The sequence below is a fragment of the Papio anubis genome, chromosome 1, assembly GCF_008728515.1.
Source record: "Papio anubis isolate 15944 chromosome 1, Panubis1.0, whole genome shotgun sequence".
NCBI classification, from domain to species: Eukaryota; Metazoa; Chordata; class Mammalia; order Primates; family Cercopithecidae; genus Papio; species Papio anubis.
This window is the reverse complement of record NC_044976.1, coordinates 155,363,322-155,379,811: the sequence shown is the minus strand read 5'-3', so window position 1 is coordinate 155,379,811 and position 16,490 is coordinate 155,363,322. Positions and strand designations below refer to the sequence as shown.

General features: G+C 41.0%; 1 protein-coding gene across 7 annotated transcripts in view; it reads left to right on the top strand.

Annotated features, from left to right (window-relative positions):
• SRGAP2 (SLIT-ROBO Rho GTPase activating protein 2) overlaps positions 1-16,490 on the top strand; it is a 251,081-nt gene that overhangs the window by 113,650 nt on the left and 120,941 nt on the right. Inside the window, exon 1 of one of the 7 annotated variants that reach the window (XM_021927632.2) lies at positions 893-1,010. The exons of the other annotated variants lie outside the window; for them this stretch is intronic. The gene's annotated coding sequence lies outside the window, so the exon portion shown is untranslated. Of the gene's footprint in view, positions 1-892; positions 1,011-16,490 lie in introns of those variants that run through there. 7 annotated transcript variants of the gene reach the window in all.

Sequence of the window (16,490 nt, the reverse complement as noted above, 5' to 3'; positions counted from 1 at the left end):
CGCTTTGGGAGGCCGAGGCGGGCGGATCACGAGGTCAGGAGATGGAGACTGTCCTGGCTAACACGGTGAAACCCCTTCTCTACTAAATACAAAAAATTAGCTGGGCGTGGTGGCGGGCGCCTGTAGTCCCAGCTACTCCGGAGGCTGAGGTAGGAGAATGGCATGAACCCGGAAGGCGGAGATTGTGCCACTGCACTCCAGCCTGGGTGACAGAGCAAGACTCCATCTCAAAAAAAAAAGAAAAGAAAAGAAAAGAAAAAACAGAGGTCAGTGATGAGAATATGGCTTATGAAGACTTCAATGCTGCCTCTTCTTTATCCCCATCCCCTAGTCCCCAAGCACACGTACCAAGTTCCCAGCCAGATGATCAGTGCCTAGGAAACCTTCTACTTTACAGCATAGTTCAGGGAAGCCGTAATAGAAAAAATATAATACATCTTTGGTAGGCTTCCTTGGTACCAAATTAAAGAAGACTTTAGAAAGGTTCTTATCGTAAATCAGATGAAGAAAAGCAATTTACCAGATCCGGGAATGTTTTTGAGCCACTCTAGCAAGAAACAACTGGCTTGAAAATCTGTGATAAAATAACTTATTCTTTTGGAAGCTAAGAACATCTTTGTACAATTTTTTTTTTTTTTCAGATGGGAGTCTCTCACTCTGTTGCCCAGGTGGGAGTGCAATGGTGTCATCTCAGCTCACTGCACCCTCTGCCTCCCAGGTTCAAGCGATTCTCATGCCTCAGCCTCCCAAGTACCTGGGATTACAGGTGCACACCACCATGCCTGGCTACTTTTTATATTTTTAGTAGAGATGGGGTTTTTCCATGTTGGCCAAACTGATCTCGAACTCCTGACCTCAGGTGATCTGCCCGCCTTGGCCTCCCAAAGTGCTGGGATTACAGGCGTGAGCCACTGCGCCCGGTCCATCTTTGTGCTGTTATTCCTTCTGGAAATCAAGTCCACCTCTGGCTGTTTTGTCCATTTGTATGAATTTGGTGAACACCAATCCTGGTATGTGAGGTTCCCTTAATTTTTCAGCAAACATTTATTGAACCTTTATTCTGTGCCAAGAGTTGTACAAGGAATTAAATATACATAGAAGAATAAGCTACCATTCTAGCTCATGGAAGTTATTATTTAATGTGAAATATTTTAAGTTTGTTTATGTGTATTTGTGTGTGCTCTGATAAGGCATAGACTTCCAGGTTGAGGAGACAGAATTGTTGGGTTATGAGTCATCCTGTTAGTCACCTTTATTATATGTGAATCATTAATAAACACTTGACTTCATTCTCATCACTAATGACCAATAGGTTCTCCGCAGGTTTGGGGTCACAAAGAGGTGTAGGATCCTGTTCTTTCCCTCAGGAAGCTCATGGTTCATGTGGAAGACAGAGAGTTTATATGAAAAAGATAACACAAAATAATATACACTTATTGCCAAAGGAGCGATGGGAGAAATGATTTCATTTTTCTCCAGAATGCAATCTTTAAACAGTTTTAAAATTTTGCCATAATGTTAGACTTACAGAAAAATCACAGGAATAGCACAAAGAATTTTTGTATACTACCATTTTATCCAGATTGCCCCAAAATGTTAACATATTACTACGTTTGCTTTATACTTCACCCTTTTCATACCCAGTTCTCACACATATTTTGCTTTTCTGAAACACTTGAGAGTAGATTGCAGACATGATGCCCTTTTATCCATACATACTTTAGGGTATATTTACTAAAAATAAGGATGTTCTTTTGCATAATTGTAGTGTAGTCATCAAAATCAGGACGTACAGATTGATACAATACTATTTTCTAATCAATAGACATTCAGATTTTACCAGTTGTTCTAAAAATGTCCTTTTTTGGCAAAAGAAAGTCCAAGACTATGCAATTCATTCAATTGTCTTATCTCTTTAGTTTCCTTTAATGTGGGATGATTTCCAAGTCTTTCTTTATATTTCAAGACATTGACATTGACCCCGTTATGTTGTAAAATGTCCCTTAATTTGATATTTCTGGCAATTTCTGATAATTTCCTTATGATTAGATTCAAGCCACACACTTTTGGCAGGAATACCATAAAATGGTAATGTCACTTTCTTCTCAGTGCATCATATCAGGAGGCACTTGCTGATGATTTGTGCCATTACTGGTGATGTTAAATTTGACCATTTGGCTACAGTTGTGTCTGCTAGGTTTCTCCACCATGAAGTTGTTCTATAAACTTTGTAATTAATGCATATATTATAGAGAGATACTTTGAGACCATGTAAATATCAACTTACCCTTCAACTGTTATACTCACTAGTTTTAGCATCCATTATAATTCTTGCTTGAATCAATTTTTATTACAATGGTTACCAAATAGTCATTTTTCCAGTTTTCATCATTCCTTCTACATTTATCAGTTCCATTTCTACTGTAAAGAAGAGCTTTTCCATTACCCCCACTTTTTGGTCTGGTTGTTGGTTTATATCAGTGTGGACTTGTGGATTATTATTTTATTCAACAGGTTATAATCCTTTGCCATCTTTATTTTAATGTTCATATTGTTCTAGATTTGGCCAATGGAGTCCCTTCATGCTGGCTCCTGTGTCTTATTGATATGTCCCCATCATACTTTGAGCACTTCCTTACTTCATGGCACAACAAGGTGTTCCAGGCTTAACTTGTACTTTCCTTGCCTTTACTCTGGAGTTGGCCATTTTTTCAGAGAGCCTTGGTTGCTTTTAGTGGGAAATGGTATTTAGAAACCATGGATGCTAAATATGCTGTTTGTGACCGAAGTACCATTATTTATAGTCCCTTTCAGCAGACAGAGGTAGTAGATACATGTATGTACACATAGACACACACACACACCCATGTACTTCTATAAATAACTGTTTCTTTATCGGTCTGTATGTTTATATATATTAAAGCCTATGAGTTCATATCAGTATCTTTCATTCCAATCCAATACCATGTGTTTTATTTAATTTTCTCCCCTTTCCTGTTCTCTGAACAGTGAGAAACCTGGTTCCTCTTATCCATAACACACATGTTCACTTAATTGCTCCATCCTAGAGTGTACAGAAAGTTGCTTCAGAATTACTAACCCATGCCTCTGAAAAAGAAGACTACTGACTAGATTTTAATACTGGTTTAGAGTTCTTTTTGTTATTAGCCTTGAGGGCCAAAATACAGTGTTCAAAAGTTAGCTGACTAGTTCTTTCTTTCCTATCTTAGTCTGTTTTGTGTTGCCATAACAGAATACCTGAGTCCAGGTAATTTATGAAGAAAAGAAACTTATTTGGCTCACGACTGTGGTGGCTGGAGAGTATAAGAACGTGGCATCAGCATCTGCTCAGCTCCTGGTGGGGGCCATGTGCTGCCTGACAACATGGCAGAGAAGCTGAAAGGCTGGGGAACGAGTTCAAAGACAGCAAACACTAGGAAGAAGCTTGCTTTACAACCCCTCACTCTCTCAGGAACTAATCCAGTCCCACAAAAGTGAGAACTCATTTCCATGAGAATGTTAATCTTATACATGAAGGATTCTTCCCATGACCCAGACAACCCCCTAATGGCCCCGCCTCTCAAAACCACTTGCAATTGCAATCAAATTTCAACATGAGTTTTGGAGGGAACGGACCATATTCAAACCATAGTATCCCTCAACCTCCAGACCTTCAATGTAGTTATATTATTTGTTTGAAATATAATTTGGTTTATTTATTTGTTTGTATTTAATGTTCTCCTCTCCAGAATGGGGTCTTGACATTTCTCACTGCCAAACCTTTTCTCTTGACTAAAGATGGAACAGATTCGGGAGAAGTGAGAGACCCATGTATCCATAGATTAAGTCAGGGCTTTAGCAGAAGTCAGTGATGGGGACATAGGCCAGACATGCACTGAGAACAAACCAACCATTTCCCCTACTTCTGGGCCAACCCTGTCTCTAGGCAAACCATCTTATGGATTGAAACCCTTGCTGATTTCCACTAAGCCTACTCCTAGGTTCTCCTTGCCATTCTCCCTGATCACCTCTTTTGCATTTAGCGAACCAAGAATCCAGTATCAGTATCAGCATCTGCTCAGCTGTAGGCCATGATTGTGTGTACTGTTTACCAGCAGCTCATGTAATATGCTTGATGTAAGACCTTAGGATGATGTTGATCTGGACTCTCAGCCATGAAGCCCCAGGGCACTGCACATTGACACCCAAACTTGCAGACTTTTATGTCCTTTTGCAAGACTGTTTGCTAGTGCCTTGTTCTGAAATCCTTGAAATTTCTCCTCCTGGACTTTCTTCAGTTACATGCTTTGGCCTCTCTAATAGCTGTTTTGCATCATTTCTGATGACCTGGCCATTTTCTCCTGTCTGTCTGGGAATGGCTTCCAGAATCCCCTTCCTCTGCCCCATTTAACCCTCTTCCTCCATCTCCCACACACTCATTTTATTTCTCTTTCCTCCAGACACATACAACCTGGTCAGTGCTGCTGATTCCAGCTGTTCTGAATCTTGTCTACAGCTTAAGTTCAAAAACAGATGGGCCCAAAGTATCCTAGATGCTGTGCCAATTTCCACCGCATGAAAACAAATTACTGAAAAGCATCAGGAAATTTTAGAATAGTTTTGGGGTTTGATTCTCTGCCTTCTCAATGGTCCTTCCTCCCCAACTCTTCCATTTCTCTTCACCCTGCCCCACCGCCCCCGCCATTACACCTTGCCACTTTCCATCTCTTCTTTATATTCCTCACTTAGCAAAGGCTGGTTTTAAAAACCTTTATCCTCATTTCTCCTCTTTCTATGTACTGATAGGTTTAACCATCGGGATGGGACTGTGTTGATAATCAAGCTAGGGCTGTTGGTTGTTTTTCTAAATGTTTATACCCTTTTAAAATCTTCCATCTAAGACTAGGGACCTTATGTCCTTTTGGTCATATAAGGAAGGTGAGGCTGGGGCCTCTGTGTCTGTGGGTACCTTTATAGGTCAAATAATTCACCAACTTGCGAATAAAGTAGATATTCTTCTACTGACTTCATCACTAGGGGTGCAAAATTGTGGCAGTGCCACTGTCTGCCCTTGTTGGGAGCAAGTAGACACTCCCTGTAGACAGGGAACTTGTTCCTTGGAAAGCAGTGGCATTGGACCCACACCATTGCTTTCAGAATCCTCATTCTGGGAATATGCCAACTGCTTTCTCCCAATGTTCTGTAGATCATTGTTTAGTTTTGGCATTCCTAGTCACCCTAAAAATAAGAGGAAAACAATCATTGTAGTGGGACCACTTATCTTAGAGGTATATAAGGAAGACACTGGCAGTCATTTACAGAGCATGGGGAGAAAGCTGTTGGCATGGTACAGTGGTTATTGGGTGCCTACTGTGACCAGACATTGTAGGAACTGTCCTCAAGAGAAGCCCTTGAGGGACAGGCTTCTAGAAGTGCAGGTACACGCTGGATTTATCTATGCAAATTATAGTGTTTCCCTGCTTCCCTCCCTCCCTTCCTCTCTCCCTCCCTCCCTCCCTTCTTTAGAAGAGAATACTTAGAAGAGAATCCTTAGATTCTCAAAAAGTATCAAGCAGAGCCCTATGGATGGTAACTGAAAAAAAAAAAAAAAGATTCTCAAAAGGATCTGAGATACGTAATTATCTCCCATAATTTAAGACCATTACTCTGGAGCAGTGACTTTAAAACGTTTTGATCATGAATCTCTGTGTTTTATACTACAAGCTGGAATAACATATATACACATAAATAGCTGAGAACAACACTTCCACAAAACAATGCTTATCTTTGCTCTGTATGATGTACTCTGAGATTTTCTACTTTGTTCTGTTACTCTTTTTTTTGTTGAGGTGGGGTCTCACTCTTTCACCCAGGTTGGAGTGCAACGGCGCCATCTTGGCTCACTGCAACCTCTGCCCCCTAAGCTCAAGCGATCCTCCCACCTCAGCCTCCCGAGTAGCTAGGACCACAAGTGCACACCACCATGCCCAGCTAATTTTTTGTATTTTTGGTAGAGACAAGGTTTTGCCATGTTGCCCCAGGCTCGTCTCAAACTCCTGACCACAAGTGATCTGCCTTCCTCAGCCTCCCAAAGTGCTGGGAATGCAGGCGTGAGGCACTTCATCCAGGCTACTTTTTTCTGTTATTCTGTTCTACTGTTTTCTACTTAATTTTTTGAGAAATGCTAGTTGGTGACCTATAAGTTGATTTTTTTAAACCTCACTAATGGGGTGAATCCCACAGTTTGTAAAATATTGCTTTAAAAGCATTGGTTTTTAAATTTTTGGTGTGCATAAAATTACCTGACATGCTGATTTGAAAGGCAGATTCCTGGGCATCAGTCCACCCCTAATAAGTTGTAATCTCTGGCAGATGAGCATAGGAATCCACATTTTAAACAAGCATTCCAGGTGATTCTGATGCAAGGTGATTTGGGGTCTTGAAGCCTCACACTTACAGAAACTGCTCTCTTTTGCATTTATGAACCTGGCTGTTTAAGGCTTCAGATCACATACTTGCTTGGGGATGGTAGATACTACTGGGGATCATCTGACTCCAGACTGAGAATCTTCTCATTACAGAATGACCCCAATCACTTAGGTTTACTTCTGGATCTTCACAATTCCTTGAGAGTCCTCTTTTACTGATGTCTCTTATGGCCCTTAAGAAGGCAGAGAAGGGGTTAACTTAGGCCACAGAATAGAGTGAAGGAACTGAAGGGTCATTTTACAGAGTGACTGGGGTGTGGCCCAGTCCTCCAGTAGGTGCCCAGAGCCAGTCCAAAATTAGAATGGGGTGGGATTCAAAACTGCTTTTCCTATTCACTTGCCTTTCATGTGTAACCACATGCAGTGTGTCAACATGCTTTCAGGCGCCGTTAGGCAGCAGCAGTTTTGCTCCCTCTGGGTTCACGGACCCTTGGTATTCCTGTTATGTGTTGTCTTAGAATAGCTCTGCGCTCTGGGGCTCTGAGCATTGTCCATTAACTCTTTCAGCACCAGCCCTTTGAGATGCTAAGGGCTTTTTGAATGAAATGTAATAACCACCACAATGAAATAAGAAAACAGTTACTAGTCAGGAGACCTGGATTCTTGCCCTGTCACCACTATCTGTGTGACCTCAGGCTCCCTGCGCCTCAATTTCCTCACTCAGAAAATGACAGGCTTGGTCTAGACTCTAGACCATCTTGAAAGTCCCTTCTAGCTCTGAAATTCCATGATTCTATTTTTGTACCCACTGGCCTTTTCTCTTTGCACGTGATTCTTTCATTTAAAGTCTCAGCTAGGTTAGGCACAGAAGATTCACTGAGTTTGGGAATTTCCAGAGAATCAGACGATAATAGCAACAAAATGTTTTCCTAGCCAGGCAAGGTGGCTCACACTTGTGAGCCTGGCACTTTGGGAGGCTGAGGCGGGAGGACTGCTTGAGCCCAGGAGTTTGAGGCTACAGTGAACCATGGTCATGTCCCTGTACTCCAACCTGGGCAACAGAGCAAGACGCCATCTCTCTAAAAAAAGGAAAGTATGGGCCGGGTGCGGTGGTTCACGCCTGTAATCCCAGCACTTTGGGAGGCCAAGGCGGACGGATCACCTGAGGTCGGGAGTTTGAGACCAGCCTGACCAACATGGAGAAACCTCATCTCTACTAAATAATACAAAATTAGCCGGGTGTGGTGGCACATGCCTGTAATCCCAGCTACTCGGGAGGCTGAGGCAGGAGAATCACTTGAACCTGGGAGGTGGAGGTTGCAGTGAGCCGAGATCATGCCATTGCACTCTAGCCTGGGCAATAAGAGCGAAACTCCATCTCAAAAAAAACAAAACGAAACCAAAAAAAAGAAGTATTCCTATTTAGTATACTAATGAAGTAGGAAATTTATGAAATAAGTGTATTGTAAGAGGAATTTTGAGATGTATTTGTCTTTTCAGACATGATTCTAGTCACTTTGTTTTGTGGGTATGAATTCATTGTGTGGGCTGTTGAGTAATAATAGTTGTTAATAAGAAAAGATGTTCATACTGATATATAGTTGTAGAACACTTTCATGTTTATGGGCATCACCTTGTTTGATTGGATCTTCACAAAAGTCATTGTGTTAGGTAGGGCAGGTCTGCTGTCCCTGCTTATCCCGTTTTTTTTTGTTGTTGTTTTGTTTTGTTTTGTTTTGTTTTTAAGAGACAGGTCCTACTGTGTTGCCCAGGCTGGTCATTTACAGGCACAATCATTGTGCACTATACCCTCGAGCTCCTGGGCTCAAGCGATGGGCTCAAGCGATCTTCCCACCTCAGCTTCCTGAGTAGCCAGGACTACAGGCACATGCCACCATACCTGGCTTCCATTTACTTTTTAAAACAGGTGAAGAAATTTTGAGACCCAGAATGCATTCGTGACTTGCCCAAAGTTACCTGGCTAGTAAGTGGCAGAGCTAAGCCTAGTCTCTGGGTCTTAAGCATAGTTCAAGGTGCTTCCCACAGAGTATAGATGGAGTTTCACATTGTTCATCCAGATTCCTTAAGGACCTGAACTTGATAATTTGATCTACTAACCTGGAAATTGACTAGGGCATCTTTTCTACCACTCAACCCCTTAAAGTTTTGCCAGTAAAGTATCAACATGGTTAATAATATGCCATAATTTAGAGCATACAAGAAGCCAATGGACATACAAATTTGGTCATTCAGTAGCCACCCAGAGAGTGAGTACAGATACATGCTGGAGCAGCTGATTTGGCAAGTTTAGTGGAGGCTGAAGATATTAACTAGTCATTAGATGAATCATGGTCTTTCTGTCCTCAACATTTACAGGATTGCTTTGGCTCTGGCATCTGTTGTTAGTCAATACTGATTAAGTACCCACCTATTCTTGGTGATAGGTGTTCATTAAACATTCTAAATATACCCTGTCCTCAAGAGAATTCCTTACTGGGCCTGGGGGTTGTTCCTCCTGCACCCCCACACAAAAAGAGACTTCCTTCTCCAAGATAAATATCCAAATAACACATGAGAACTGATAATGACACATGCATCTAATCTGATGATTACGTAGACTTCATTCCATTTAGATCCATAGTTTCTCAGAATCAAGAATTTTTTTTTTTTCCTCCTTTTCATTGTTGTTAAGAGCCATGTAAGGGGATTCATTATCCCAGGGACAGGTATTTAGAGGGGGAGATCTTTATGGATACCCTTTCTTCTCAGTGGCTTATTGCTATTTGGCATACTAAAGTACAGTTTGCTAGCCAGGAGGAGTTTCTGGCTGTAGATCAAGCTTCTCCGCTCATGCCTGGTGCCAGGGAGATGCTTGCTCTTAAGGGGGTGGTTACTGCTTTGATAATAAGTGTGTGGATTTCTGAGTGACGTCATTCCACTTTGGCACAGACAGGTATTTATTTCTCTAGAATGAACTACCAGGGGTGAGCCAGACTGTCTGCCTCAGTCATCTCCCAAGGTTTCATTTATTTTAAAAATCTGCTAACACATCTGCGTGTATTTTTTTTTCTCTGTGTGTTTGTCATGTGCTATAATTACTTATGGGGCTTCTGGTGACATCTTAATTAACTAGACAAGAAAAAAACCGAAGATATAATTGTAGAGTTGTTCACAGGTTTTTCTGTGGACTTTGTGGATCCAACTGTCAACATGATATCGGTGGTTATGAATTATTTTTAAGCTGAGAAACGTATAAATTTTATGTTCCTCGGTCATCGATCACACCTTTGTTCTGTCTTTTACCCTTGCTATGGTGTTTTAGTTTAATTGAATGAATGAGTCAGCTCAGGCCTTTGATGTGATCACAGCCTATTTTGGGGGGCTTTCAGGGAGCATATTTAATACCTAAGTGAATTTCTAGGCCCTTAGTTCTATGGATTATATTGGGGTGGCATTGTAGCAGGTAGATTGTACCAAGAGAGTTTAAAAGCCTCTTTATTTATTCCTCCCTGTAGTTCTGGGAATGCTAGTGCTAACACATGGGATGTAAACAAAGGGAAGGTCCCAGGTCTACAGAAGCTAGAGAGAGAGCTGGTGGGCAGGCAGATTTTCTAAGTCAGCCAAATCAGGGTTTTGCAATGGGTTCATCCTAGCCACAAGACCAGGATAAGATGTGTGTTGTGGCTACTGCACAGTTGAGGAGCAGGAAAGCCATGTCTTGGATCCAGAAAATCCGCAAACATGCGAGAAGCAGGTCAGAAAAAAGAAGGTTGATCCTTTTATTCCTAGAACAGTGTCTAGCCCATAGTGGGATGCTCAATTAATATTTGTTAAATGAATGAATGAAGAAAGAAGAGATCAGGGACTCAGAGAAGGAGCCTGGACAATAAGATATCAGAAACTAGGCAAGAAATAGGGATGGCAGAGATTCAAATCCTGTGTAGACCCCCATGTCTGGTCTTATGGGATCCTTAGATCTGTCTTAAGTCATATGAAGACCCTCCAGCTGCCTCCTTTCTGCTCTGAGCATGGTGCCATAGGGGTGGTTGAAAGGAAGGCAAAATCTCTCACTTAACGTAAATTGATGGAGACATTTCCAGTTAGTGTCTACAATGACTTATATTGGGGGGCCATTCCTAGTTCTCTGACCTAACCCACAAGAACCTTGGTCCTATAATCATTCAGGAAGTCATGATTAAGCACTTAATAGATGTCAGACATGGTGCTAGTCCAGTTCTCTACTTCAAAGCAGATTCCTAAGCTCCGGCTCTTGGGTATGCCATTCTCTCAAGGGTGTGGTTCTGCTCCATGGAACTAATCCAGAGCCACAAGAATCCTATTTTCATACAGTCCTTCCCCCAGACCTGATTATAGGGGACAATTTAGGCTATTTTGAGAAGGTGGGTCTACCACTGCTTGAATCCTTTCTAATCATCTGTCTAGGCTACTGAAGACAATTTGTGGTATTCACTTGTCCCTGAAAATTTGAAAGCTCATTTCTCCATATGTAGACTATATTATTTTTGCCTTTGGCACTTTTCTCTGTCTCTGAACTCTCCTCCTCTGATCTCATTGCTGGCAAAGCTGAAGCCAGAGCTGTGATAAGCCCAGAGAAGTGTGCCCGCCCCCTGCCTGCCCGCCTGTCTTTGAAAGATACCTTCAGGCTGCTGCTGTACTACTGGGTCACAAAACCAGCATCCACCATTACAGGCAGAATCGTTTTCAAGTCAGTTCCTACCTTGGTGATTTTTACCCCCTCCTTTTAACACCTTCCCCAGCAAATCCAATCCATCCTCTGGCTTATCTGGGTCAGCAAGAGTCTGATTTTATGTGTGGCACTGTCAGACCATAAATCCGCTGCAGCTTTGCCTCTCTATCCAGCCTGCCTGCTTCTGTCAGCATCAGCAAAATACAAAATAGAGAAAATAAGCCAGAAAGGCTAATAACACTCATCTGAATAAAATAATCTCTTTGGCTGCCTCAGTCCATTTCATTTTAATCAAGGTGCCAGGAGGGAATTTAGGTTAAAAAAATCCAACCTTCTTGTCACTAGTTCCCTGTCCAACCATCACTTAAATGATTCCTTTTTATCATGCATATACCTTTTTTTTTTATTCACCACATAGTTATATGTTCAATAATATATATTGAATGATGTATTTAACTCTTTGGGTTTTGTCTATCATCACAGATACGTCTGTTTTTAAAAGTGAGAAATTATATTCTGCTTAGATGTATCGATAGTTGCCATCTCTCTATGCAGATTGGCAGGTTTGATAGGAATTCTGAGACAGGGGATGGGGGCTTAGTATAAGTTGCTGAAGCATCTAGGGTTCCGGCAATCTGGGCTCCCTTTGGATTCCTTTCTGTCAACCTCAGCACACAGTTCCCAGTGTGGAATGCAGGACTGATTGTTCTACCTTATCCCTTAGGGAAAAGACAGTGGGAGGTTAAAATCTGCTCTCCCGTTGGTATCTCTCTCACGTCTTCCCAGAGACTTACAACTGCTTTGTTAATTGCCTGTTGCTGCTGTCTTACTCCAACCATTATTTGCTGAAGGCTGTGCATTTTCAGCAGGCAGCAATCTTGGCCCTGGCCCAGAGCCGGGTGAGAAGCTTGTTGGAAATTGATGAAAGCTGAGCCCTAGTTTGTTTGGAAATAAAAATAATAATATTTCTTCACATTTGTATAGTGCTGAACTGTTGGCATAGTTCTTTTGCATCCATCATTTCATTTGATCCATACAACAGCCCTGAGAGGTGAGCAACTTAGAGACTATTGACCCAAAAGGAAACACACCTCATTATAGCAATGCAGAAGCTCAAGCTATATTCCAGCAATGCCAGTCTCATGCCATGCATTCCATCTGCACAGCCATGAACATAGCAATTATTAATTAAATGGCACCTTAGGTCAGGAGAGCTTCCAGGATTTTACAACTATACTTTGAAGATCTTTAAGGAGTGAGATGTATACCAACAGGGCATGTGTCCATTTTATAGATGAGATGATCAAAACCAAACAGAGGGAATATGGAAAAGAACCATAATAGAGAGGCCAACTTGGACCTTTATGGACTTGGCTCTTCGCCATGGATATTTTAGAGAAATCCCTTTAAGCGCTTGTTGCTAAGTTTGTTGAATGTCCATAAATAGTCCAAGTTGAGGGAGAAAAGCTGGGCTAATGTCTTCGAAGCTAATGATTCAACTGTGCAGGTTTATCTCTTTCAGTGCATTTACAGTGATAATGTCTTCGGCAGATGTACAGGCAGCCTGTGACTTTCCAGGTCTCCTTTCTTTTGACTCCAGAGTCATTCCTTCTAAAGTACAGTATGATGTTTTCTTGATCTTCCTCCTGAAAAAAATTTTAAGAAAAATACTCCTAGATATTTTGTCTGCTTTTTAGGGATTAGTTTTTGAGGAGGTTTGCAGCTGTTCAGCACATTCCTAAGGGATGCAGACCCTTTCCTTTAAAGGCCCAAGTATTATACAACCTAAGGCTCTGGGGGTGGGGAAAGTAAAGAGACTGTGCAAACAAATGATAGATGGAAAAGATATAAAGACAAATTTCAATCTCCTAACCAAACGAAGTTCCCTTGGCTCCAGCGATCCCAAATAAAATGAGGCTGCAAAGCTTCTGGAGCAGGAAACCACTCTAGCAGAGCCTTAATATGCTCCCTATGAAATCACGTCTCATTGCCTTGCTTATTTTCCAGCCTGAAGTGTGTTTCATCTTTGTTCGTGTTGGCTGGGAAAATTGTCTGTATATTTGTGATCCCCTCCTCCCACTTTCTACCTTACTTGCCCTACCACCACCCAAAAATAAATAAATGAATTAATTAAAACACCTCAGTTGAAAGGAAGAATATGTCTGAGAAAGCTTACAGACTCAAAGGACCAGAAATATTGTGTGAAAAGCTGCATTAATAGTAGGAGAGGCTGAGAATTCCTAGAAGAAACAGACAACAGCATCTAGTGCTGGTTTTTTAAGCATAGACTCCTTTCTTAAAATAAAAGTCTTGCATAGAGCCTGAATATATGAAAAAGATCAAAGCAGTATTTTTATTGGTATAAATCTACTTTTAAAGTACAAATTTATAGAGTACTTATTATACCATCAGTCAATGAGAACAATGAGGCTGTTTTCATGAACTAAAAATATTGAGATCAGGATTATGAATCAGTTACAGTTTTATATTCATTTCAGCATCTGGTTTTGGTTTAGGTAGCCCAATATCAAGAAAATTCTGATTAGCATAGATGAGTTATTGTAATCTTGAGCTTTAAACTGATTTAGACGGAAAAAAGAAGATATTTTTGTTTTAAAGTTGAGTCATTATCATCACCTAGCAGCTATTCCCCTTCATAAATATTAATTGGATAAGCCCCAACATGTATAATAGGCATTGCAACAACTGACAATGAGATGGTATGATATTAAGCATGTTGATTTTCACTACCCAACCACAGTCTAACATGAACCCAGCCTAGGCCCTTGAGCCTTCTATGGCATGTGATTAAACCTTGCTGCTGTGTGTCAAGTTATAGGCTCACCTGTACAGCTTTATTGGAGGAGGTGCACATAGGCTTGAATGAAAAAATAAGCCTATGCAAAGCTACATGTATTCTCATCAATAGCATATTGTTCAGAAGTTCCAAGGCATACAGTGATTCTTTCTTCCAGGGTTTGCATAAAACAATGCTAGCAGCCTGCGAGACATTGCGGTGGTATCTAATGCAGGGAAACTGGGTCCTAGGTCTCTTGCTCATGTCAATAAGGGTTGCTCATATGAATGGATGTGTCACCATTTTTTAAATTGAAATGTGATTTTCTGCTAATTCCAGAGTGTCTCAGAACACAGTTTAAAAGCTCCTGCTCACTGAAACCAATACTAATACTGTAACTATTGCACAAAATGCTGTAAGAATAGAAATAAATACATGTGGTAAAAGTACTTGTAGCACCTTGCAAGTTCTATTTTCTTTTTTTTTCTTTTGAGACAAAGTCTTGCTCTCACCCAGGCTGGAGTGCAGTGGCATGATCTCAGCTCACTGCAACCTCCGCTTCTGGGGTTCAAGTGATTCTTCTGCCTCAGCCTCCCAAGTAGCTGGGATTACAGGTGTGCACCATCCTCACCCAGGTAATTTCGTATTTTTAGTAGAGATGGGGTTTTGCCATGTTGGCCAGGCTGGTCTCGAACTCCTGACCTCAAGTGATCCACCGCCTTGGCCTCCCAAAGTGGTGGGATTACAGGCATGCGCCACACCTTACAAGGTCTTAATAAAACTTATTAGCATTAAGTGATAAGGCATTTCATTTTAAAAGATTTCTACTGCCAGCTATCCTCTTTATTGACCCACCTTTGTTCACTCATCCTTTCTTTTGAGGACACCCTGGGGATATGTGCTCTGCATCCTTTCCCATGGTGTTAGGTTGGTTTTGCCCCCTCTGCTTCCTCTTTTGATCTGTAGTCTACCTTTCTGAGCTAGCTGGCCCTTTGTCTGTACTGCCATTAAAGTTCTATTTTACTATAGGTCTTTCTTTGTCTCCCTTACTATATTGCAGCATTCGTACTTTTATAACCACTAAATCCCCTAACACCATGCCTTGTTCATTTAAGATACAAATGTTTGTACATTTGTGGAATTGAATTGTGGCATCATTTGTGTGTATGTAAAGTGCTATAGGGAAAGAACCTGTATAGACCCCCCCCCCCATCCATGTTCTCCTTTAAGAAACAGATTTAAACCAATTGTCAATGTAAAGTCTCATGAGATCTGCTCCTTTAAAAAGCATGCTTACTGAGGACATGGGTATCTTGCCGAGACACACCACTTGATTAAAATGTAGATTAGATTATTTAGAATTTTGTAACTGAAATCTAACTGGAATCATTTTGAAAGTTTTCTTGCAGTGGAAACATCAGATGCCATGGAATGCATGTGTTCAAATATCTTACCATTTTGAATTTAGGATTGTTTCCTGTTCACTTTTTTTTTTCCCAGATACTAAACATTTTGAAAGGAGTAAATTAATTATATGTCTCTCTTCCTCTCAGCTAGTATATTTTTGATTTCCATAGAAATCTTTCAGTTTCTCTCAAAAGGTAAGTGTTGTCACAGTGATTGGCTGTCTTAAGAGTTAGTGATTTTGGCTACAGAAGAGTGATGCCTGGGGCAGGGGGTGGGGACCTGGATACAGGTTTAGAATATTTTCAATTTGGACTCTAATATTAATTGGTTTGAAGTAACTTCTTGGTTTGGGTTAGACAGATATTTGATTTGTCTGATGTTTTCTGAAGTCCAGGTAGGTGTGGCATGATAATTTGTTAATAGTTTTTACTACAGAATTGGAAAAGCCTAAGTTGAACTTCATCCTTTACAAATCACAAAGTGCCTCGCCTTTAGTGCTGAATGGAGGCAGTACTGACTCAAGAACTAAGCTACTCTCAGCTCACTTTCTTTGTAGTAGCAGTTTGACTGGAGGGAGGAAGAGAGGAAAGAGGGAAAGAAACAGATCGTTATTATTTGCAGTGAATGAGAATACTTGCTTTGCAGTTATAGGCTTGGTTTGAATTCTGGAATTGCCACTTTTTAGCTATATGACCTTGGGCAAAGTGTTTAAAAATTTTTAGTCCACTTTTCCTCATCTGCCAAATGTGGTTAATAACACCCACCTCATCAGGTAGTTGTGGGGTTTAAGTCAAACAACATATATAAAGGGCCCAGATACGTGTACAGTATCCCTTGATAAATAGTACTGCAAATTATTCCTACTTTTGTTTTTCTCCTTAAAGAAATCCAACTTCCAAATGTAGAACTTTCTGTTGCTTAAGTTAATGCTTAACTTAAGCAACTTTCTGTTGCTTAAGTTGCTTAAGTTAGTCAATAATTCTTTTGGATCACAATGTTTTCATTAGAAATGAGCATCTAGGGCCAGGCGTGGTGGCTCACACCTGTAATCCCAGCACTTTGGGAGGCCAAGGTGGGTGGATCACTTGAGGTTGGGAGTTCAAGATCAGCCTGGCCAATATGGTGAAAACCCATCTCTACTGAAAATACA